The sequence below is a fragment of the Hesperophylax consimilis genome, chromosome 6 (assembly GCF_061612785.1).
Source record: "Hesperophylax consimilis isolate HC1 chromosome 6, BYU_Hcon_1.0, whole genome shotgun sequence".
Lineage (NCBI taxonomy): Eukaryota > Metazoa > Arthropoda > Insecta > Trichoptera > Limnephilidae > Hesperophylax > Hesperophylax consimilis.
The window spans coordinates 20,522,841-20,549,941 of NC_142841.1; positions in this window are offsets into that span (position 1 = coordinate 20,522,841).

Consider the following 27,101-nt stretch of genomic DNA (forward strand, 5'->3'; position numbering starts at 1 on the left):
TTCTATTAGTCATTATTTCATCAGGTTTGTTTGAGAAGTTAAATTAATATGGTATTCATCGCTTTAGCGTCGGTGTGATTGATAAATTAATTATTCTGTTTAGCTACGCATAGAAAAGTAGCCATATCTTTCTTTTTTTATCTTTCGGGTGTCTCAATTGCAACATACAAATGGTTAGACGTATAATAATGATAGAATAATTGATTTTTTGTTTTAAATAATAATGGAACACTTAATTAGAGTTGTTTCACAGAATTTGAAAAATTAATCAAATTTAAGTTAATTTTAAGTTCTGTGAATGTTCAGTTTTATTAAAGTTTTGTGAAGCAATAATAACAGACTTTGAATAGGATTTTCACAGAACTTGAAAATTAAAATTGAAATTTGATGAATTTTTTAAATTCTGTGAAACAATCAGTTCTTAATGTGCTGAAGTAGACATATTCGTCGATAGTTTATACAGTTTTAGAAAAAATGTCTTACTATTGTTCAAAAATGTGTTACAACTGTTGGGATGATTATATTATGTATCACTTGAGTTTCTGTGTGTGTCTTTTGTGTATCTTGCTTTTATTTGTATTATTTGTCATTTTAGAGAGTTTACATAATTTTAGTTTTGTAATGTCTTAAAGATATTATGTATCCTTTGACCTAGAAGGTTTTTGTGTTTAATGTTATGTACATATTTACATGGTTTAAAGTCAATGAATCAACATAGATTTCACCACCCATCCCATATTTTCAGGTATTAAAAATTTGCCATATTATCGCAAGCGATCGCTCATTTTGTGCGATCTAACATGATATTTTATAACACAAATAAATTACACAGTTTAACCACTGTCAACAGTGTTCTTTTATAACTAATTAAAAAAACATTATTTTTTGGAATTATTATTTCAGAAGTTTTTTTTGTTTGTTTGGCATCTCTGGTAAGTAATTTGTTATTTAAAAAAATACTAAACGCCTTAGACCTAGATAATAAAAAAATACAATGAAAATAAAAATAATCTTTACAAATGGGAATAAAATATTATGAGCGTTTTTAATGTACTTATTTATTGTTTATAAAAATATGTACAATTTAACTTAAAATGTACTTTAGTAATGGGAATATACTGTTATTATTTAATACAAGCATTTTAAATGTACCTACTTATCTATTCTATTTACAAAAATAAAAATAAACTCTACCAATGGAAATCCAAAATTGTTATTAAAAATAAGTGTTTTTAATGTGCTTATTTATTCTATTTACAAAAATATGAAAATTAAAATCAACCCATCAATTGGAATTCAAAACCATTATTTTGATACGCGTTTTTAATGAGCTTATTTATTCTCTTTACAAAAATATGAAAATTAAAATCAACCTTATCAATTGGAATTCAAAACCATTATTTTAAATAAGCGTTTTTAATGAGCTTATTTATTCTATTTACAAAAATATGAAAATAAAAATAAACCCTATCAATTGGAATTAAAAACCATTATTAAAAATAAGCGTTTTAGTATATTTACAAAAATATCCTACGAAAATAAAAATATATATTCTTTACGAATTGTAAAATGTAACTTAAGGCGACACAAGACGGCGGTGTGCTCAAGGCTCACATTTTAATTAATTCCGACGAATTCGTAACGAATATATATATAGACCGATCCAGACGGATGTAAGTTATTTGTATTTGAAATAAAATAAATCAGTACCTTACCATTAAAATATTTTATATAAAACGGTGAAAAAAATTTAATAAAACGTTTTTCAACTATAAAATTAGCGGTAAGTACTAGATTTTATTTTTCTAGACAATGAATCAGTAACTTCCTGATGGATTCCTCTAGAAACATCTGAGATTTTAGTCATACTTTCATCGGAAATAATTTTAAAAAACCCAAGGAAAGACCGATTTTCTAAGTCTGCTAGGTTAAGTACAACCGTAGGTCCATCCATTACTCCGGGTAGTGCGTCGAATATTGTTTATACACGACTTCATCACTTACGTCTTTAAGATTCCCATTTCATTCGCCAGTAAATGAATGTGTGACACATTGGCCCAGAGCCAAAGATCTTATAAGTGAAGGAAATGTGGGACAGCTGAATAGACTACACAGGTACTTACTTATGTATGAATTCGAAGCACGAAAAAAGGAACTTCGTAACCGTTTTTCAAACAATCTTATTGTGTGCAGGATCGATCAGTCTTTATAAGCAGAACTGAATTTGAGTCCTTACACAATAAATATATAACTGGTAGTTTCTACCCGGCTTAGGTCGAGTTCCAAAACATTTAAAAAAAAATCATTCAATAATAAAACAATGAAAACAGAAGAAACAATTTATTATTGTGTTTTATTGGCATTAAAACTATTAGTATTTCAGGATGAACCCAGCATTAAATTCAGAAATAAAAAAATGCATAAGCTAAAAAACTACAGTTAACAGTATAATTAATAAACAAATACTACGATGTTGTTGATATATTTAGTACGTCAATTTCAATATATAAGCATACCCTATTGAAGTTTTTTCATCAAGTAGTGGAATATTTTAATAGAGGTATTTAATTTGATTTGACTAACATATAATAATTTTGTCAACTGAAACAGAAAAAAATATTTTGGATTTTTTATGTTTTGTGCCTGCATACTGTGTATATCAAGTTCAGTGATATTTTGACTTCATAGTTATTTTTCTGCAATTGTTTTAAATAGTCGTTTTCTGCACTATTTTCATGTATAATTTCGTAAATATTTTTTTATATATATGTATGTAAAAGCCTTAATAGGCGTGAAATAAATAAATAAATAATACAAAAATTTCGTTACGAGTTTTTGCAGCTTTAGCATTAATTAATTCAGATAAAAAAGTGTTGTGCATGTGAGTGCATTTTTAATAATTATTATTAAATTACTTGTATTACTGCATGCGCCGTTTTTGTTTGATTTTTCCTACGAATTAGAACATCTGTATATTATATATATTGACATTTCTTTCGTGGCAGTCATTGCGATTTACACAAAAAAATTGCATTGCAAATTTATGTTTTCACATAAAATTTATCACCCTAAAAAAGACTTTATATGTAGTAAATAATTGCCTCTCATGAAAAAAATATTCGTTTTCAATAAAAGTAGATTTGATTAGGTTGAGTTTTTAAATAAACCAATTAAGTGAATTAAATATTGGAATGCTCCGCAAAAGAAAGCGATCGATAATATCCGATTGATCAATTGAAATTAGCAACGGGACCCACCGGGCACGTAATGATGAGCCGCGTTCGATTTAGAGGCGAAGCACGCGAGGTAAAAAAGCTAAACGGTGTCGCAATTGAGTTAATTATAATTTATAGTGCGTCCGTCATTTCCGATGCCCAAATACTGTATCACTTTCGCCACAAGTAGCGTTACGAACCGTCGGTCGCACAGTGGGCCAGGGAATGTATTTAGAAGAAAATAACTACTAAATGTTTATTTTGTTTTAAACTCTAGTGACTATCAAACTAGGCATATGCCCGTGTTATGGGAAGATAAACACTAAAATTTAAACAGAAAACTAAGTAAAACTAACTATTTGGTTGAGAGGAACAGTCGTCAATTAATCATTATTTGTGATATTTTCCCCATTTTCTGTCGCTCATGGATGAATGCTTAATGGCTATGATGTTATATTGTTAAATATGAGATTGTTTCTTTAAAATAAACATATTAATTTTATTTATTTAAACATTAGATAGTGGTGTATACAAAGTTATTTAATTGTATTTTATTAATTGAAGTTGGTTTTAATTTGTTTCCACTTAAACATATATTAAACCTATATCAAGTGCAACAGTTGGCAAATGTGTGACGTTTGAATGCTTACCAAGTGTACCACAGAGAAAAAATAATCTATTAATTGGGATGTAGTTTCTATAGCACCATTTGAAAAAATATGTATTATTTTACTAGTAAGAATTTTCCCCTCTATTTAGAACTCGAATTAGATTATTCTCTTATGAAAGCTGAAAATTCTAACTAAAAGTACCATAACTAATTTTATGTAAAATTTACCCAAGTTACTAGTCAAATAAAACTTAAGCAATTTGTTGGAGTCTTTGCACTAATGAAGATTTATTTTCATAAGGTAGAAGGCGGCTTTTCCGACTGCAAATCTTGCAATTTGACCCACTGTGCGTTGATTGACTTATAATAAGGATTGGTTGACTTATACGGTTCATGTACTTTTCTAGGGCGAAATACGTTTTTTCACGTTTCACATAACGAGTTTCAACTGTTCGTTCGAGGTGTAATATTGCCTGTGACCGGTGTGTAAACAAATTTGTTGAATTGCGGTTGCCCTATTATACACTAAGGATGGGTTGTTTCGTAGAATTTGAAGAATTCATCAAATTTCAACGTTAATTTGCGAGTTTTGTGTTTGTTCCTATTCAAGTTCTGTTATTATATCTTTATAGGCCAGTTACTTAACAGAACTGAAATAATAACAGAACTTGAAAATTAACTTTGAAATTGAAGAATTATTCAAATTCTCTGAAACAACCCGTCCTTACATATCTCGCGATCATTAGAAAAAAATCATAAAAATTTAAAAAATATTTTTAATAAATTGGTACATGTTTTATAAAATTCTCAATAAACTGTGCAATAAAGAGCCGGGGAAATAATCAAAATCGATGTAGTTGTTAGGTTTGAACTAATAAAAAATGTCTAAAACAATATGCGTGATTCAGTAAGATTACTCGAGTGAGTCACATAGTTTTTTTTTATGTCTGGACTTTTGAGGCCAACACAATTGCTTTCAGAAATGTCATTTTCATTCAAACCTACGAACATTTTTTGAGATCTTCAATTTTTTTCTGTTTCACTCGTACTTTTCAAAGGTTCAAAAGATTTGCATTATTATTTTTTTAAACTCTGTCACTGCTGGGTTTATGGTACCTACCTATTATTGCTTAGGTAGGTGTTGTTTCTATTTTTCGGTTTTACAAAATTTATTTTTTAAATTGTTTTGAGACAATACCACACTTAACAAATAAAATAAGATTTAATAAGACCATTAGAGATTTATTTTCAATTTATATCTAAAATATTGCCTAAATAAAACAACACAAAACATTTCCATAACTTTCATTTTTTGTTAATAATTCTAACATCGTTAAACGTAGAAATGCGATGGATATCTGCACAGTAACAAATTAATTTTGATTATTGAATACAATATTAGCAATCACTAAACGAATATTTGAAACAGAAAAATCAGAAAAAGATACGGTTACATCTAGGACTCAAACCAAAGACCCTTGCCTTGCCGGAGCCCAAATATTCTTTTAGAAATTATTAATATTGTTTTCAATATTTAAATATTACAATTTGAGGTTTTACTCATTAAGTTATTCCAAAAAATAAAAATAAAATAATGTTGATTCAAAGTTTACAAAAAAATGTTCACTTGCTATTATTCAATGGAAACATCAAATATTATGTGCATCGATGAAGAGAAAACCATTTCTTATTATAATTTCCGTAAATGCCTTTACATCATCGCATTATAAAACATCTAACAGTAGATGATAATGTTAACCCACAACACGTTTAACAAGTTCCCTTTAGAAACTTTAGGTACTGCTGATACGATCTATAATATAGATACCTACAATACATACCTCCATAACTTTCTGCCATGGTTTTGAAATAACAAAACTATTTTTGGAAGATTGTGGTCAACCTAATAGATGTGTGGTTATATATAGACGCACGGTTTATTCACACTGGATACCATGTTTAGCGGGTAAGTGACATTGCAACAATATCACTTTCAGCTTTCAGTATAGCCCTGGTGAAAGCCAAACCATTCAGAACTGAAACATCTGAGGAATTCCTAGTCTTACTAGATCTTTTAAGTAGGAACTCTTGTAATTCTTTCATACCTAAAAATAAATTGTATGAGCAAGAAAATCATTATTCATTATTGTGAAAAATTACGCATTTTGAAGTCACTCAAAAACAAATACAAATTTATTTTTTGGAATAACTTTATTGAAAATTTTTTTGAGTAAAACCTCAAATTGTAATATTTAATTATTAAGACAATATTAGCGATTTCTAAACGAAAATCTGAAACAGAAAAATTCATAAAGATAGTTGACAATAAATAATGTGCGGTGAAAAAAAATGAAGACATTGTTTGTAGTTCTTATTCGAAGTATGATACAGTTAAAAGTGACATAGGGTAACATTAGCTCAGTGGATAGGGTACCATTAGCTCAGTGATAGATCGGTGCCCCGGCAAGGCAAGGGTCCTGAGTTCAAGTCCTAGATGTGACCGTATCCTTTTCTGATTTTTCTGTTTCAGATTTTCGTTTAGAAATCGCTAATATTGTCTTCAATAAATAATTTTTTTTTTTTTATTATTGATACATTTTTTTTACAATATTTTATATTTCAATTTAGTAATGTTGGCCTCACTGGGTTGTTTACCCGTGCTGAGGCCCCCATGTTATAATTTAAGAATTTATACATTTAAAAAAAATAAAAGAAAAGAAAAACAACATTAAAATAAAGATAGATTTAAAATAAAAAATAAAGATTAAAAATTAAAATATAATTATAACACTAAAAGAAAAATATCAAAAGAGAATGTAAATCGGCATTTATAATGATATATGTGTTTGTGTGTGTTGTGTGTTTTATATTTTTTTTTGTGTTGCGTGTATATGTTTTATTCTTTTATGTTATAGTATTTTGGTAATAATGTCTTTTTGTTCTTTAATCCATTTTTTTATTTTGTGTTTGAATTTATTTTTATTTTCCTCAATTTTTGTTTCAAGTGGAAGACTGTTGAATGCTTTAATAGCGTGGTATTTATGGTGTCTTTGTCCAAAGGTAGTGTTTACCGTCGGAGTTTTTATGTTTTCTTTGTACGCTTGTCTGACTGGTCTATTAGTGATATTTTGTGTTTGTTGGGGTTTGTTTTTTTGGTCGAAAATGTAGTTTAGTAGTGTTTTAACATATAATTGGCGTATATATGCCCACTCAACCACGACCGGTCAGTGGTTGAGTGGGCATAGCGCTTGGGTCTCACCCGAGCGTCGCGTGTTCGATTCCTCGGCTGGCTAAGTCCTCCATCACAACACAAGCAACATTTTCGGCTTTCTGTGGTGGTAGTAGGAGATTTTCAAACATTGTTGGGTTATTCGTAACCTGGGAATGTTTGTCTTTCTTTAAAAAAAAAAATTAAAAAAAAAAAAAAAAAAAAAAAAAAATTTAAAATTTATATCAAGTACGTCACAGCTTTTAAATATTTGGTCTGTGTCGGTTAGTTTATGTTTTTTGAGTATTACCTTTAATATCGTTTTCTGTGCAATTTCTATTTGAGCGATAGCTGCGTTTGTCGCTCCTCCCCAAGCAATTATTCCATATTCTATTATTGATTGGCATAGTGCAAATACAAATGTTAACACAATAAAATAAACAAGTTTAAAGTATCGCGTTCTGCAACGTTATTCTATGCTTACAGCAAAGGTTCTCTAACTTCTGGGCCCAGTGCGCACTTTTAAGAATATTTTTCTTGAACGCCCCCCCCAATTCACAGTCGCGTTGGGAATCACTGATTAGAGTGATAATATTCGAGTACTGTTTAATAGTTTCGTCTTTCATTCACGTGGCTAATGAAAGGAAAAGGTGCTCATAGGCATGTGTACGTTTTTTACAATATATGGTGGGATCAATTCTTAATTGTAAATTCTTTAGTCCAACAAATTTTTTTTTTAATTGTTGATGAAATCTAGTTTCAAAACCTCAAAAAATCCGATTTCCTCTTGCTAACTTTTAACACCATTTAGCATATCTATTTGCAAGCGGGTGGTGTGTCATGCTTTGGTATGAGTATTAGGTAGTAAAGAAAAAATCTTTATGTCTCATCATCCCAAAAACAATGTTGATGGAGTTGTTTCATTCTAAAACTGTGCCACACCATATGTCTGCAACATGTATTACTGTAAGAACCTTAACTGCAGAGATATATACATAGGTACAAATGAAATGGATATTGACAAACGTTTAAAGCTAGCAAAATGCTATTCCAATGAATGAGGAATGTGTGTGTTCGATACTATTTCAGATTTCATTGAGGTCATCCAGCTCACTAGAGGAGCGGAAAATGAAGAACATTTTGTAAAAACTAATACTAAGGGCTTATCACCTTTCAAAGTGCTTAAGATAAACTTAAGATAAACTTTTCTGCAATGTAACCAATTTATGTAATTATGTACCGTTCAAATTGTATCTTATGAGTGTATAAATGTTGTCTCTATGTCCCTGCTGACAAACTACACAAGTAGTTTAGCGGGTTTAAATGTGAATAAATAAAAAAAAAAAAAAAAATAGCATTTAAATTTTTTATTACAGTTAGCACTAAAATGATTCTTTCACGGAATCTTATTGGTTCACACCAACATGCAAAAATTTGCAACTTTGGTACAAGATAAAAAAGCCTTTCTAATATTAAAATGCTGTAAATTAAGTTTCAAACGAAAACTTTTAACATTAAAATTGGTACTATAAATATAATTTATGCATTGTTGAAGATAATTTTTCAACATTTCAACAATTTAAAATTTCTTAACAATAATTAAATTTATAAAAATAATGTCTGATAAAATGTGATTTAAAAAAGAAAATTCAATTTTTGAATAATCCAGAAATTATAAATGTCATGAAAATAATAATATTCTTCACAAAAAATTACAAAACTGTTTGACAAATAGTTGAAAATATAATGTAGATGATTGATGATTAATTGAGAAAACTTGTTGATTAACAAATACATTGTTGATAAAAACGCAACAGGCTTAAATAATAACAACATCTATTATAGCAACTACTGTCAGTTCGTTATGTCGTTTGTATCCCGGTTAGCGGCCCTTTGAAATGTAGATATATTGCAAACAAATAGGTACCTACCTACTTACTGTGAAACTACAAGGTTGATCGCTGATTTTTCAATATCTGTTCATTGCGCCCTTGAGGTGATTTTCACGAAATTTAAAATGTATTCAAACTAAGAACAAAAGCTCACAGGTGTGTAATGTTCACAAAATATTGCATACATGCAATGTGTTCTGAAATCAAATAAGCAATATGCATATTTAACAGCATATTATTAATTAAACAGCAACTTTTGCAAAAATACGTAACATTCAATTGTTTTCTGAAATATCACAAGAACGCCTAAAGTTTTGTGAATAACCTTTACTTTCAAAGCTCATCGTTTTTTTTTTGTAAAAACCCATTCGAAAATTCCCGTCGCATGTGTATATTTGATTGTCTGCTTAAGCACGAAACGTATTCTTGGTAGTTTCGTAACTCTAGTTGTGATACTTACCCCCGTTAGCGAGTTAGTATGCGCGGGAGATGTGAATATTATTTGAGCTGCTAACAGCGTATTGATACCGCAGTAGTGTTAGCCCAACCTGTATGGAAGACGGGCCACGCGCATTCTCTACGCGCATGTTATGTCGGACACTTCTGTCGACTGCGGAATCTATTGTGCGATACCGAATTTTCGACACTTAATAAAAAGAGATTTTTTTTTCGAACATTTTATACATTTTTTTCCGAAGCTAAATACAAAAAAGACAAAAAAAAATAATTGCGTTAAAAGTGTTATTTTTTTATGAAAATATTTTTTTCATTGTAAGTTACGTTTTAGACAAAAAATCAAAAGTTCAGTGTGCATGATACAGTATGCGTTCATTTTTCGTTGTAGCAAATTGATATTCATGGTAAGTGAAATTTCAGAAATTATATTTTTTTAATCTATCGGTTATGAATAATTATAGTCATTATCAATTATTTTTCGGTTTTGTAAGATATCACAAAAAAACAGAATTTATAAACGATGTTAATAAATAATTACATCGATGCAAACATAAGGATTACTTGCCAAGTTATGTATATCAAGGTTTTAATAATGTGATAATATGTTTTGGTAAGACTTTGAAATCTTTAAACTGCATACGACGATAGTACCTATATTTAATATCCACACAATATCTATATTTGTAAAGCGTGCAATATTGTTATAATAACACCATAAAATTATTATGCTATTACAATAATTCCTTTTAATATTATTATATTCACACTCAACAGATGTATATAGAACAAAAGACTTCAAATTATAATGATTTATACTACGGATTTACAAACCAAATATGTAATATTTTTTATCACTGCAATCTTGTGTTTAAAATTGTAACAAACTCATTAGAAATTATGAAGTAGTTATATATATACACCAAAATACCAAATAAATCTTATAAAGAAATAAACATGACACTCACAGACTGTCTAGTTTTACAAATAAAAATAAATAATCAGGTTGCACGGCTCGAAAACTCAACAATTTATTGAGAACTTCAAAGATGTAATTACAAAATAACATAAATTACCCCTATAATTTGGAAAACTAGCATAAAGGATCACTATACTTGTATTTGATAATTGGTAAAAATATATACTTCTTAACATGAACACATTCAACATTGAACTTCTGGAACAAAAATTGAAATTAGAGGACGGGCAGAAAATCTTAAGCACCAAAGATAGCGAAAAATCTTCTATCACTTTCGAAAACACACTTCGCGAATACACGAAATGCGACTTAACTTAAAAATGCAAACTCAAATCAAAATATAGAAAAATAAATACTTGAATAACCCATGGAATTATTATATCAATAAGACACATAAAATGTCTTCGATATATTCAATTCAAATTGAGACAGCCTGTAATTGATATCTGCTATAATACATTAATGTCTGGTCTAAATCTACTACTTCTTTCTACCCGGCGAACTATTAATGACATTCTTATACTTTTTAAATTACTGAACAATCTCATAGACTGCCCTCAAATGTTAAGTGTTATAAATTTTCGTGTCCCTGTTAAATCAACTCGACTCCACCATCTTTTCCACAGTGACAATCATAGCACTAACTATTTGTATCATTCACCGTTGGCGCGTTTTCACCGCACTGCCAACACGTATACAGACCTTTTTGATATTTTCAAAACCTCACCGTCTTGCATCAAGGCAAAAATACTTGGTTGTGAATGTAACTGATATGTTTGTGAAATGTTTAATGTCTGTTTGTACTGCATCATACTGACTGTTGTGTTCTTCTTTATGTGTAAGATATATATGGTGTTCTATACATATACATTCCACATATATACATATATGTGAAATGTATATGTATAGCATCAATAAAAACTGCTTGCGGATGTATTATTTTAATGAAAAATGCTATTTCTAATTGTCAAGTCTCTGACAGCCCTGAACTGTGTACTTATAATCCAATGTTTCACATTACTGTAAAAGCCTTTTATGGCGTTTAATAAATAAATAAATAAAGACTAAAGAAAAACTATTTTACCAAATCTGAAACAACCTAACGATTTTACCATATTAGAATTATAGAAAAAACATTACAAACTTGATAAAAAAAAACAAAAGAAAAAAAATTGAAGAAAATGGTAAAGATAACAAAAATAGTCTGGGCTTCAATCAATAACATTATTGGCAAAGGTAATAGAAATAAACAAACAATAAAATAACATTAATAACGAAACATTAATAATAACAGGACTTGTTTGTTGATATTATGTATTAACTATTTATTCAATAAAAAAAAATAAAAATAAAAAAAAAGTGTAAAGACAGCAAAAGAACAAGCTAAAATTGGTATTAAACATTTTTAACAACTACTTCGCTAAAGTTGGAGAGAATCTAGTAAAAAACAATTGACTCTAACCATCCCAAAAACACTACAATTACATCCGCACAAACTTACCTAAATGTTATTGAAACATTTGAAAAATGCAGACGAGTAGAAATAGAAAAAAAAATGACTTACGAGTATCCGCAAGCCCTTGTTGCGATCACGGTTAATGTTTTAAAACAAATGAGACAATTATTATGGAAACCAATTACACGAAATTACAAGGAATTTTCCCAAAAATATAAATATACAATAATAAGCCCGATATTCAAATCAGGAGTTGCAACCGACATCTCAAACTACCGTCCCATATCTACTCTATCAAAAATAGCTAAAATATTTGAAAAAGTTGTAAAATCATAATTAACATATATTACAATTTACATTAAATAATCAATGATAACCAATTCAGCTTAAGAGAAAAATTAGACACACAAGATGCAATTGCAAAAATAACCTCAACAATTTATAATGCTCTAAACTCGGGAAATAAAATTAAATGTTTAAGTATATTGATCGACTTACAGAAAACTTTTGACAGTATTTGCCACAGAAAACTAATAAATAAAATTAGAATATTGGAATCCATGGAACGGTAAAAAAATATTTTTGTTGTTTGTTTTTGGGGTGTTATGCCGTGTTGCGCTAACTCCTTCTTTAGCCGACGTTTCGGACAGCGTTGCAGTGTCCATCATCAGGGCAGATCCAGTAGATCCGAAGATGTCTTCGGATCTACCGGATCTGCCCTGATGATGGACACTGCAACGCTGTCCGAAACGTCGGCTAAAGAAGGAGTTAGCGCAACACGGAATAACACCCCAAAAACAAACAACAAAAATGCTCTTGGCCGTGAAAATCTAAAAACTTACCTGGTAAAAAAATAGTTCGTAAGTTATCTATCTAAACGACACCAACATGTAAAAAATAATAATGTATTGAGCGAACCCAAAAATTAAAAAATTGGAATCCCTCAAAGAACAGTCCTAAGTCCAATATTATTCATCATGTATATAAATGAAGTGCTATCGATTCCGGAAACTAGATAAATAATATTTTTTGACGACGACACAGTTTTTATCATACAAAAAAACTGGGGAAGAAGCATATCATAGAAATAAACAGGTTATGGTGACAATTACCTATCCTTAAACTCGGACAAAACTTACTACATAACATTTACACTAACGGTCAAAAACCTTTCAACAAAAAAATCTAAATTATTGTTCATAACTCATATAAAAATTGTTCTGACAATTGAATCTTACCAAAATGCTCAATACTGATAATTAAAAAACAATGCAGATTTAATATGCACTAGTCCAATCATTTCTCCAATACGAAATAATAGGCTGGGGAGAAGCATATAAAACTAAATTTGCCCCACTGGAAGTAGTCCAAAGAAGACTTTTTAATATAATTCTTAAAAAATCCGTCAGATTATTCAATTCCTGGATTATTCTAAGAATTTAAAGTTTTAAAATAAAATAGAATCTATCAACACATTACATTACTTCAAATCTACACAGATAAACTGATAATAGAGTCATTGGGAACCACGGGACGAATAATAATCCTTAAACTCAATACAACAACGGCACCACGTCATTATTACACATACTCGGCCATCAAATGTTTTAACAAACTACCCAAGCTGAAAAAAATCATTAAAATTTTAAGAATAAACTTAAAATACACTTTATTTCAAACTTATTTGGTTGTGTGGAGAATTATTGTAAAAAAAATATATGTATATATAGACATGAATATTTTCTGTAAATTATTGTTCATTATTATTGCAGTATTTAGCGTACAGGAATCTGTTATTCTTTACACAAAAGTTCATAATTTCAAAGTTTGTATGTATTGCAGTATTCCTACAATTATTTAATGTTAAACACATAAGGCGATACTCCCCCCCCTATAGGGAGGTATAAATTAACAGCTTGGAACATATGTTATACCCAAATATGATTTAAGATTTTCACGACCAAAAGTATTTTTGTTATTTGTTTATGGGGTGTTATGCCGTGTTGCGCTAACTCCTTCTTTAGCCAACGTTTCGGACAGCATTGCAGTGTCCATCATCAAGGCAGATGTGTTATTTAAATAACACATCTGCCCTGATGATGGACACTGCAATGCTGTCCGAAACGTTGGCTAAATAAGGAGTTAGCGCAACACGGCATAACACCCCAAAAACAAATAACAAATATGTTATACCATTCTGCAGGACATTTGAAATAACGTACTGTTGTACACCGTCGTTTGACGGTTGGTATAAATACTTTGTAATTTTTAAATATTAACCCTCTGTCTGATGTACACTTTCTGATTTTGTTACTTACTTCTATCAATAGGTTTTATTTGTTATCACTGTTATAAAATATTTTGTTTATATTGATTTCAATAATAACTGATGCTTAGAGATTTAAAAATAGCATCAGATCAGAACAGGTAATCCTTAATATGACGTTTATTGCTTGCCAACAAATTGCAACATCGTCTATTTTATAAAAATAAAAGTTAACATATTCTGTCAATAAATAATTATTGTGCAAATCTAAATATAAAACGTGAATTCACTTTCGATGACACTAATAATATTATAATGTATTCTTGTGTTACTTAACAAGGCGATTTCAGCGAACTGAATATCCCATTGAAGGCGTTGTTTTGAAATGAAGATACAATGAATTATTTGTGAAGTCGACCATGAGATTAAGATTATAACATATTATAATATGGGATAAGGGAAAGGTTGGTCAAGGTTAGTTTATTGAATATTCATGTGTGTGGTTTACCAACATTAGAATTCCTAATTTCGTATAAATTATGACTTTTAACTGTGTTGTATTCTTGTCAAAAGTCACGTGTATTGAACAGTTTAATGATGGAAGGATGAAAAAATAGTTTTTTTAATCGTTTTGAGTAGAAAATTATTTTCAAAATGAAAGGGAAAATTAATCGTTCTTGAGTGTATTATTGGTAAAATTCAATAATATTACCTTTGGCAATTTATAGCAAAGGCGCTTGTATGAATCAAACTAATTTGAAAAAAAAGGTATGCAACAATCATGAATAATTGTATGCATATACGTGTGTACACACTTACTTCTTATATTTTATGATTTGTTTTATTTACAATAACAGGTCCTACTATTTGGATTCGATGTTAATCGTAGTATTTAGTATTTATGTTAATTTTTTACATAGTTATGCTATGTGTACTACATACTACACAATACAATAAATATGGTGACCGGATAAATCATCAAAATGATAATTCATAGCATCTTTAAAAAGTTATATAAAGTCATGGAAAGTGGTGAAACACAAACTTTATTAATTGGGTTAAGTAGGTTAGGTTAGGTTAGGTTTAAAAAAAATTCATCGTTTATAATGACTTTATATCACTTTTTAAAGGTGTGTTGAATTGTCACTGTGTTGAGTTAACATGGAACCAAAAAATATATATCTATAAATCAATGAATGCAGCTATACTTACATACTGTAATAAAGTCTTAATTTCTTTGTAAAATCGCAATAGGGCGTTATAATTAATAAATAACTAACATCCACAACAACTTAAGCGAAAAGTTTTTTTTATATTCTGTAAAAATCTATGCTGCACGGAAAAAAATACTGTTTAAAAATGATGTCATGCCAATTTCCTGATAAAATATTAGCCGTTTAGAAAATATGGTGAACACGTGTTCTTTTCCTAGTAAATATCAGTATGTAAATATCAACATCAGTATTTTTATGAACACGCCGTCCTAATAAAACACTCGTATTTAACTGATACTTTGTTAGGAACTCAATTCATTCGTCAAAGGCCTGCAGTCCCGTTTTAAACAGAAAAACGAATAATTTGACTAGCATTTAAATTTTTTTTACAATATTTCATATGAGTAAGTGTTCTCCGTGTGTTTTGTCGAAAATAACACAAGCAAATGATACCTTAAAATGAATCACACATAAATGTATTATCACTCAAATATATACGACAAAAAAATAAACCGCAAAAAATAACTCTTCTTTAGTAACATATCTGGAACATTTTTTGTTTGTATCCTAGATTAATTTTTATGTAAACCGTTTGTAGGAAATGCTAATGAATAATAATAACCCGTGATATTCACGACTTTGAGCCAATTCCTAAAAATATTAATTGAGCACTTATTTATTTAACATTTAGCATTTGGCAATATATATCTCACCTAGAAAGAATCATGTTCGGAAGCATGAAATTAAATGCACATTCGTGTTCATATAAACAAAAATATGAATAATAATTGCTGGTAATAATCGTGTGAAAGATTTATCAATCGATTTGACGGTGTTAGCAGTTATTTTTCATTGTTATAATAAACATAATTATTTGATTTTTATGCCGTTGATAATAATTATTGTGAACTCTTAAAAAATTACCATGAAGGTGTTGAAACATGAACTCCTGCGCTAATTATGAGAATACACAGAAAACAACACTTTGTTAATTTCTACGATTTGTGTAATTTGGAGTTAATAACTCAATGAACCTTTTGATAAAGGTTAGATTAATTGGAGAAATTCATTAATAACAATCGTGATTTATGTCCAGAACTAAATTTAAAAAAAAACTAATTACATAATAACTTAAAAACTAATCATCGCGCAGTTTACCCACAGGGTTAGGCAGATGAAATAGACCGTCATTCAACTTCGTCATGGCAAATATTCCTTGCTTCAATCACATTCATACATAATCTTCATGGACATGGCCCTCACTCTTGACAGTGCCATGTCTTCCTCGGGTGTCCCCGACTTCTTCCATACACTTTCGCGTTATTTATTCTCCTTATACTCCTTTCTTCATTCATTTGATTGATATATCTGAACTGTCTAAGTGTACCTACTTAATCTAATCTTTTATTTAAGTGGTGGTCGACTTGCAAAACCCACTTTGGAAGTTTTTGCCGGTTTTTATACATTCATAAAAGGTGCTTAAAGAAATTTGAAAATACATAAATTATTAATATTTATCGCCAAATATCAACAGAATAATATATAATTTTGCTTATATTTGCATAAAAGGTATATTCAAGTTATGCAAACAGTTTTTCGTGAATCTACAGATTTCAATTCAAGTCGACTACTCATTTATTTTTCAGAGCTTTGCATTATTTCCAGAACTCCACGTTTTTAACATGGCCTTTCTCGGTTTTACCACATTTTTGACATGGCAATACATGGTTTTACCACATTTTAACGTGGTAATTTATAGTTTTACCGCATTTTTACGTGTTTATTATTGGTCTTACCACATTTATAAAGTGTAAATTCATGGTTTTACCACATTTACGCCTTAGGGATCTCATTTCTCATTTCAGAAGAAAGTATATTAAGTAATCTACTTTTATCTTTCCTCTGCCAGTTCAATGCATCACTGCCATAAATCGGGAATGGTATAATCTCCATTATGGACAGCTAATTTCGCTTTTATTAATCAATAACACGGTAATACTATCAGTCGATTTAAATTTAAATACGAATGTATTGCAATATAGTGTTTAATTTTTAAATGATTTTATATGGTAGTTGTATTTGTGTCCAAGTTGTAATGTAAAACGAAATAATCGTAACCTTTGGTAGATTGCTCATTTTTTAAAAGTCTTAAATAATTGTATGTTTATTATTTTACAGCATGCATTAGCGCCCAGCGCCCTTGAGGTGATTTTTCACAAAAACGGCGCTCTACAAATTATCCAATTATTATTATTATTATTATTATTATTAGAAAATTGCAAGTGATGAATCACAGAAGAAAATGGTTTTATTTTATTTCTTGTGTGTTAAAATGTGAATTCAAAGTATGTCACATAATAAAAGTTCCAAACGCGTGTCTGAAATTATAATGGTTACCTAATAATAGATACTATAAAAACTGATTTTTTCCCCTCAATAATTCATGTGCATAACAAATTTATCAGAAATCTTCATATACGGCAAAAATTTGGAAGAACTATTGGCAAATAGTTCTTCCAAACTTTTGCGAAATTTCTAATAAGGTATCTCATTTTCAGTAAGAATCTGTTGCGCAATAAAATAATACAGATAAAAAAACATTAAAATTGTTTCCACTTTATGAATTAAAAAATGGGCTTTCATGTAAACATTGTGTAATTTATAAAATTTCTTGTATGACAAACTGGTTTTTCACAAAAAAATAAGTGTTGACCATTTGTTAGAAACTTTCGTTATATAACCAAGTTGGTACACGAACTCTTTCGATATGCATGTGTATAATATTTTCTGGAAACAGCGTTCGATGATACTTTTGATGAACAATTGATACCTATTATAGTGGATTCTCGCAGAATCTCTTGACTCAGGTTTTCAGCTAATTCGCGCGTTAAAATATTTTGTTTGGAAAATGTTTTTTATTATGAACACTGGCAAAGTAATGTATAGTGGAAAGTTATTTATTTTTATATTTTTTCATATGAATACCGCACAAGATTCCTAAATGCTCCCAACCGTCTGGAGTCAGTGAGATTATGGCATCCCCAATTGGGCAATGTCGTGAGGCTGAAATTTGTGGGAAGGGGAAGGATATGGGGAAGAGGAAGGTGGGAAAGTTCCTGAATATTCAAATCTGGTATCCAAACACGGCCATAACTATTTCGAGCAATATTTCAATTGTGAATGGTGGTTTTAAGGCGATGCACTACGTCGTGTAATATTTTAAATTGAGCCGCAATCAATAACAACCCTTACGTAGATGGCGATAAGGTTTAAATTCCCGCTTAACACCATCCGCCTGTTTTGATTTATGGAAGAAAAAAACATGACCAAAAAGTGCCTTTTATTTTATTTTGTGGATGTTCAGGCATAAATATTTAATTTTTTTCGATCATTTTATAAATAACTTAATTTTCGAAATTATACAATAAAATCATAACCGAAAATGGGTTCGTAAATAGGAGATTTTGAACTTTAAAGCAGTTTTCATAGGCCTTATACATTATTTTTTTCTGGGCTTATAAAAAGACGTATCTAAAAAATACTCGATTGTTTAAAAGGCCAAGATGTATTCTACTCGCAGTATTTAATTAAAGCATCTGAAACATTTCTAGGCGACTAAATTTTCAAACCAAAAACATATGATTTTGTATTACTACGTATGGCATCGCCTTAAATCAACGCGACATCGAGAGTATCTTCAACTGGAACTAGTATCTGGAACTTGCCGCAAATGTATTATATATTATTTTTAATTAATCAATTGTGAAAAAACACAAATTTACTTGCGCACGCTGGGATTTGAAACCGCCGAAAATTTATAAAAAGATAACTGGGTATTTACAAAATATGCATACTAAACGAATGTGAACAGTATATTGAATTACATAATATATTTCACAACAGCAATGTTTAATACACACCTGGATCAAGGCTTCCCCTGAAGGTGATTGTGGATTTGATTCTAAATACAAAAAACCACCTCGACCATTGATTTGTTGGTCAGGATGGTGGATGTAATAATACTGCTTATCACAATACTTGTATTGAATTACCATTGCTTTATGATAATTACATTCCAATATTATAACTAAGGAGTTGAGAACTGAATAAGATTCCTCATGCCCAATCAAAACTTTTTCTGGCTTATTTTAAATACGACAATTTTTTCAAAATATAAATACAAAAATGGAAATTTTTGCTATTTGTTTTTGGGGTGTTATGCCGTGTTGCGCTAACTCCTTCTTTAGCCGACGTTTCGGACAGCGTTGCAGTGTCCATCATCAGGGCAGATCCGGTAGATCCGAAGATCAAGACACATCTTCGGATCTACCGGATCTGCCCTGATGATGGACACTGCAACGCTGTCCGAAACGTCGGCTAAAGAAGGAGTTAGCGCAACACGGCATAACACCCCAAAAACAAACAACAAAAATGCTTTTGGCCGTGAGAATCTAAAAACTTACCAAAAATGGAAATTGTTTGCTTACAGACGAAATAATTATTTAGTATAGTTAAAATGCCTTGGTTGTTGAAAAACACTTAAAAAATATGTTTCAATGGTTCCATGTCAACTCACGACATTGAAACTTCAACCCACTTCTGAAACGTGATCTAAAGACACCCTAAAGTTTAAGTTTCGACTTACGGAATTTAATACTTCGTTTGTGTGAAAGCACAATGAAACAATACACGATTATTACTTCAATGGTGTAAACCAGAGATGAAAAAGTGATTAACAAAATGTCCCATAAACCTTATTTATAATAATTCATCGAATCTAGTTTTATTCATCCCTTTTCATAACTTTATATCACTTTACAAGAGTGGGTTAAAGTTGTGAATTGCCACTGTCCTGAATTGTATGGTTATTTTTTCAATATATGTAAAGAAAAAATCGCGCAAAAATCCTTTGATGTGTGTACAATAACATATTTGACATATCTTGTTGGTCGGCCAACGTTTGTGGTCAATGCGTGCAACGACCAATATACGGAAAGTAATCATGTACATGTTGGCCCAACGCATTGGCCTAATGCGTTGGGCCAACGCGTACTAGGGGCATAAGATTTTCTGTATCTTTACAGAAATGTAGTTTGTGCAATTTATCTTGTTCCTGTAAATATATTATGATATAATAATGAAACAAAAATGTACAAATGAAGAAAAGTTTGTCAGTGTAATTATTTTATTATAATTCAGGTATTAAAATTGTTATAGCATTTTTGCCTTTTTTTTTGGCAAATATAAAAGGATAGGTAATTTAATTTTATCGCAGTTACTAATTTTGTATCTAGTTCTTCTGATGTAAGTTATGAAATTACTGTCAACTCTCATGAAAATCACGAACCACAAAAAATATTGGTGTTAATCTTATGGATCATAAAAGAGTTCAAACGATTGAATCAGAATCGTTTTGAATAAAATTATAATCAAATCTGATGACTATGGCTACAAAATTAATAAAACAAACATTGTTGGATGATAATCGTCTTTTCAAATGTTTTAATAAAAACTAAAATATAAATAATTTTTGAAAAAAAAGGTGAAGGTCAATTATTTTTCAGACTTTACCATGCATGGATTTTAGGTGTTGTAGCTTAAAAAATCTGCTTTTTGAAACTAATCTAAATCTCTCGATTATACGCTATGGCGTTATGAAATTAGAATAAAGTATAACACATGGAATTTATAGTCAACGCAACTACTTACAGTATGCAACGCTATTTCTATCAATATTTTTATTTAATATTCTTCAATCCTTAATATATGGCAAAGATCAGTAGTAACTGGTAAATATCATTCATTATTTGTTAAAATTATGTAAATTTATGACGCAAGGGGAAACCAACGTTAGAGCATTGGCTGACTAAACAATGTCAGCCTATCGATTGTTCCGGAGGAAGTTACTACATTTTTGACCGTGAGGTAACCATACTACGTTTATTGTTGGGTTTTACTTTTAAAGTGTGGTCACTTTTAAAGCATGCTATAAAGTTTCAAGAATCATTAAAATTATAACTTAAATTGTAAAAACTACCATAAAATGTAACACATCGGAATTTGGCGAACAAAGTCCACAATTATTTTTAAGTTCATATTTTTATTTTTATCTGCTGTGTAGTTATAAAAACGCCCTACAGGTATTTCGCTTTCTGGAGGCAAATCAAACTGTGGTAAAGCCACGTATAGACGATCATAGATCAGGCAAAAGGAAAATGAAAGTAGATCGAATGCTGTAAAAGTGAGATTCCTGAGGCGTATATTTTAAAACAATTTATGTAAAACCTCATAAGAGTCCCAATTGCTCACAATGGCCTGGAGCCAGTGATACTATGGTATCCACAAATGAGGTATGTTATGAGGCTAAAGTTAATAATAAAGAGATGGACAAGATGACGTTGGGAAAGTACTTGGCTATTTAAATCTGGTCAACAAACGCTTAAATTCTGAATGGTGATTTTACACCAGGGCGATACTGAGAGTATCTTTCACTCTGAAACGTGCCGCAAATATAAAGTATATATCATTTTAACCATTCAGTACTTTTGTACGGTTCGCAATGTTTTCTGTGTATTTCAAATTTGTTACATAAATCTTATTTTTTAATTTTCTTTAAAAAGAAATACTGATTAAATTATCTTTCCAGTGTATGCATTTAAAATAAACATTACTATTTCTAAATAATTTTATTTTAATATTAAACTTGAAAAATTTTGTCAAAAACGCTAACCAGATTTTTACTCCAAAATTTCGAACTCGATATTTCGAAATTGCGTTCGTTTTGTTTGGGGAATTGTAAAAAAACTGTACCTTCACTTTTATATCTTTCATATAATAAAAAATAAGAAATATTATTTTGAGTTTAATTGATAGCGGATCGAAAAAAGAATTATTCATTCTGATATTTTTTAGGATTTTATTAATGGATTCCAATATAAATATTTGAGGCATACTGGAAAGAATTATTATTTGTAGTATTTCGGCATGATAGAAAAAAAGATAAAAATTGTTTTTTAAAATATGGACGTCCGGTCATGTATGACCTTAAAACGCTGGAGAGGTTAAAGGAGTAAATTGTGAAATAACACAAATTAATCAAATAAAATCTACTTACGCAAGCCGAATTTGAACTCGCAACCTACGATTTGCTAATCAAGAGCTTTGGCCGTCAACCACGGAGGCGTATGTCAGGTTAAGTCATGTATGACCATGCTAAAAGAGTGGAGATCCGGAAAGATAGTAATGAGGAGATGCAAGGCTGAAGTAACCGTAAATGACAAGATTAAGACGCTTAAATGGTTCAGGCATGTATTACGAATGAATGAAGAAAGGATTGCAAGGATTAGAAATGACACGGAATAGTGGAAGAAGTTGGAAACGCCCGAGGAAGACGTGTCACTCTCAAGTGAATGAAATACTTAATTCGGACATGAGTCAAGAGTCAGAATAAGAGAAGATTATGTAAGAGACGATGTAAGAATGTGAATGAGTCAAGAAGTATGTGCCATGATAAATTTTTTTGCAGCTCTATGCTATCTGCCTTAGAAACAGCGCTTCAATAGTTGTAATCATAAATGGTTTGTTTTTTGTTCTGATAATAGTAAGGCATTTTGCATGGCATAACATGCTGAACATGGCATTTGAGTTGTTCCTGAAGACTTATGTTAGAACAGGTATTTTATTCAAATTTTCTCCAAACTTCCACATGACATTATAACCGCATATTGGGATTTATAGCATTTTCACATTCTGTCAGTGGCATCGGTCAACCGGATATCGGAGACTTAATTAAGGTACACGATTGTTAAGACGGAACAGACAAATTGAATAATATTATATTTGGCCGATCGGAAAATAGATTTGCACAAATCTGTTTTCTGAACCGTAAAATGGGACCTCTGTATTCAAAAGCAATATAATTCGAATTCGAATTCGAATTATACGTTTTTTTCACTCTTTATACTTTTAGCTCGCAACGGCATTTCTATCATGAGCTACGTAGCTCTAAAATATTACAATAAGTGAACTGACAAATTTACGGTAAGTCATCATACGATTTGTTCTACGTTAAATTAAAAAAATTAGAAAACCGATTTCAAAAACAATAATTTATAAAATGGTAAATTAACCCAACAGATTACTTAAATTAGTTATTATTTTTGAAACATTTGAAAACGCGTATATACGTAGATATCACTTTAATAAAAAATAATCTTATGTTATTTTGCCGAAGGAATGTTGAATTTGGTCAAATATTCACAATTTTATAATGATAAATACGATCAAATTAAACTTGTTTGTTTTGCATGTTTTAATCGATATGGCTTCCTGATTTTATATATGTGGTACCCATGCGTGTGCCAATATTGGTTCATGATATATAATTTAATTTTAAATAAATTAATAATTATAATTTTTTATGTGAAACCGCAGAAGAGTCCCAACTGCCACCATCCATATGGAGCCGGTGAGATTATGGCATTCCCAATTGGGTATACTTTCAGGTTGACGATAGTAGCGATGGGAAGGAGATGGGGAAGAGGAAGGTGGGGGAGTTCCTGGATATTCAGATCTAGTCACCAACGTTTCAATTCTGAATGCTGGTCTTACACCAGCGCAATACTAAGAGTATCTTCCAATGTGGAACCTGCTGTATATATAAAATATATTATTTTTAAATGAATAACACCAATACATGACATAAAATTTATTGCACACACTGGGATTTGAATCTGCGACCTTCGGCCTGTTAGTCAAGAGCCTTACCTGTGTCGAATTATTTCTATGCGAAAACTCTAGGTTAAATCGTACTAATCCATTGCTGTCAAACGAGAATTACAATAATCGGTTCATTCAATCGATATGTTATTGTTTTTGTTTTTTACTGAACGTCGTGTAGTTATCAGCGTGTGAATGAAAGATACCCGACCATTCAAGCGGGAGACATTTACTCCATGTTCCGCTACGGGCCAGCGCGGCTCGGTACCATCTACCTGTACAATATTATCTCAGAACGGGCAATGATCGCAGCTTCCTACACGTGTTCGAACTTACTATCACCTGTACAAACAGTGACGCAGGGATTTTCAGACTAGTATTTACGAAAATTCATCATAAAATGATGCAGGTAGTACCTAATAGGTACAAAACATGAAATGAAAAAGGAAAAAATCTTACAATTTTTTTGTACACTCGGAAACATGCAAAATGTATTTAATTTTTCTTTATTGCTATGAAGTTTGATTTGTAGAACTCAATTTTTACATTTAAAAATAGTACAATTTTGTTTTAAAAAATGTTTCTTTATCAAAAAGTTTTGCTTTGTAATTTAAGCAGTGATCTAACAAGTAAGTGGCGAAAGTTAACAGTAACAAGTAATAATTTCTCACAATTTACTTGGAAATCCGTAAGGGTATTGGAAAGAAAAATTAAGCTATTTTATCATAAATAATATAAACCGGTCGTAAATAAGTGTCAGACAAATCATAACTTATTATAACACATAATCATATAATACATAATAACATATAATACATAATCTGATCTGATCTATTTACTAATAATTTGAGTAATTCTTATAATCTTCTTATAATTCTCTAACTTCTCCATTCTTTAACTCTAACTATCTTTTCATCATTTTTATTATTTTTCTTTTTCATATCATAGTAATGTATAGATTCTGTTCAAACTGTAAAATTCACCCGCCATAACACAGGGTCATCCCTAGCATGGAGGGTGAAATACTATCACAAAAACCATATGTACCCTCTAAGTCTTGTATTGATAAAATAAAATAAATAAATTAGTGACGTCATCATAGTTTGATAACAGAAGCAGGACGCGGCACTTATTCATAAATTTAAAAAAAATACAAATGTTATTAAATTTATAAAAAATTAATTAAGTGTAATCACGAATTTTCGATTGGTTTTCTGTTCAACTGGGAAAGTTATTTTAGCACGTTTTCATCTTTGTGGGAGCCTTTTTTTATTTTCTACTCTCCTTTAACGTAGTAGCCAACTTTTTATTTATTTAGGAAAGACGTCTGTACTTTATGTTTTCTATGAACAATTGCATATTAATTTGACTTGCTAACTAAGATACCACGAAACCAAATACATGTTTTTAATGATGCATGGATTAACATATTATAGATGTATGGAAGTGCATATAATGTCCTCGACATAATTCGTATACAATGGAAGATACATTGAATTAAAAGGCACTTTTAAAAAATTTTGTATTTTGATTTTACTTTTCCTTTCGAAAAGTGAAAAATGGATCATAAAAGTGGATTGCAATAATCATATAACGATTTAAACATGGTGATGACATGTTTCTTTTTACGCAAACTATCGATACAAAAGTAAAAATACGCGATGAGACAAATATAACTGTTTAGTATTGAAACAGTTTAGGAAAGAAAGATGAAGAAATTGTCGCAAGTACAGCATGCGAATTCGTGTCGTGTAGCTAGAAGGTACAATTGTAGTGATATCATTGTATTATTCACATGCTTTGTGCTCGGTTTGCGAATATCAAAATCATGTTAAAGATTATCTCGTTTCGGAGGAAATTTCACCCCGTGAACAGTGCAAGTTCGTCGACAGCCTTATTTCCGGGATTCTGGGGAATTCGAGGTAGGCAGTTCCTTCATTCCACTTTTCCCCGTGATTTATTCAAAACCAATTGAATGAGCTCTTTACTGTCGTATTTATTGTGAATTTGATTTACAGTAATAGAACACGTTACAATAATAAAATATTAACTTATTTCTGTGACCAAATCTGGAAAACGTATGTTAATTCTAATTCTTACGACCCATAGATGACTAACTCTAACTCGACCATTGGAACGCTATCGGCCGTTTGATCACCCCTGCCTTAAGGTGTAAAGGCTCTACAATGTAAGTATTATGCCGCAAGTACACGTGGACAATCTGCTGGACATGCCGTTGAATGTAGGAACCGGTAGATACAACGGTGTAATGTATGATGTTGCGTCACATTTATAACCTGTGGGTTCCGTTTTTCTGGTCGGTAACTCTAATAGTGTACGGCAACAGGTTTTTGGTAAAATAATAAGAACATTTTACAGGTTTTACAACAATTTTTTTTTAGTTTGGAAACCAATTAAGTAAGATTATGAGATTTTAAAATTAATTATTTTTTAAAAAGAAATAATAACATTTCCGGGTAACCAATAACCTGATCATATTTGAAAATCTCCTACTACCACCACAGTAAGCTGAAAATATTGTTTGTAATGTGATGAAGGAATTAGACAGCCGAGGAATTGAACACACTACGCCTGAATGGAACCCAAACGCGATGTCAACTCAGCCAACAACAAAATTTGAATGGAGTGTTAAATATGTCGAAACAATTCCTCACAAGGCCTCCATCACAACAAAAGCAACATTTTCAACTTAGGACGGGTTGTTTCGGAGAATTTGAACAATTCTTCAAATTTCAAAGTTAATTTTCAGGTTTTGTGAAAGATTTTTTCAAGTTCTGTTTTTATTTCAGTTCTGTCAAGCAACTATCCTATGCTGATATAATAAAAGAACTTGAATAGGACTTTCACAGAACCCGGAAATCAACATTGAAATTTGATGAATTGTTCAAATCCTCCGAAACAACCCGTCCTTACTGTAGTAGTAGTAGGAGATTTTCAAATATTGTCAGGTTATTCGCAACCCGGGAAAGTTTGTCATTCTTTTAAAAATAAAATTAATAAGAAATTATTAAATGAAATTAAATTATATATAATTCTTTTTACGCACAACTATTGTGTACATTATAAAAA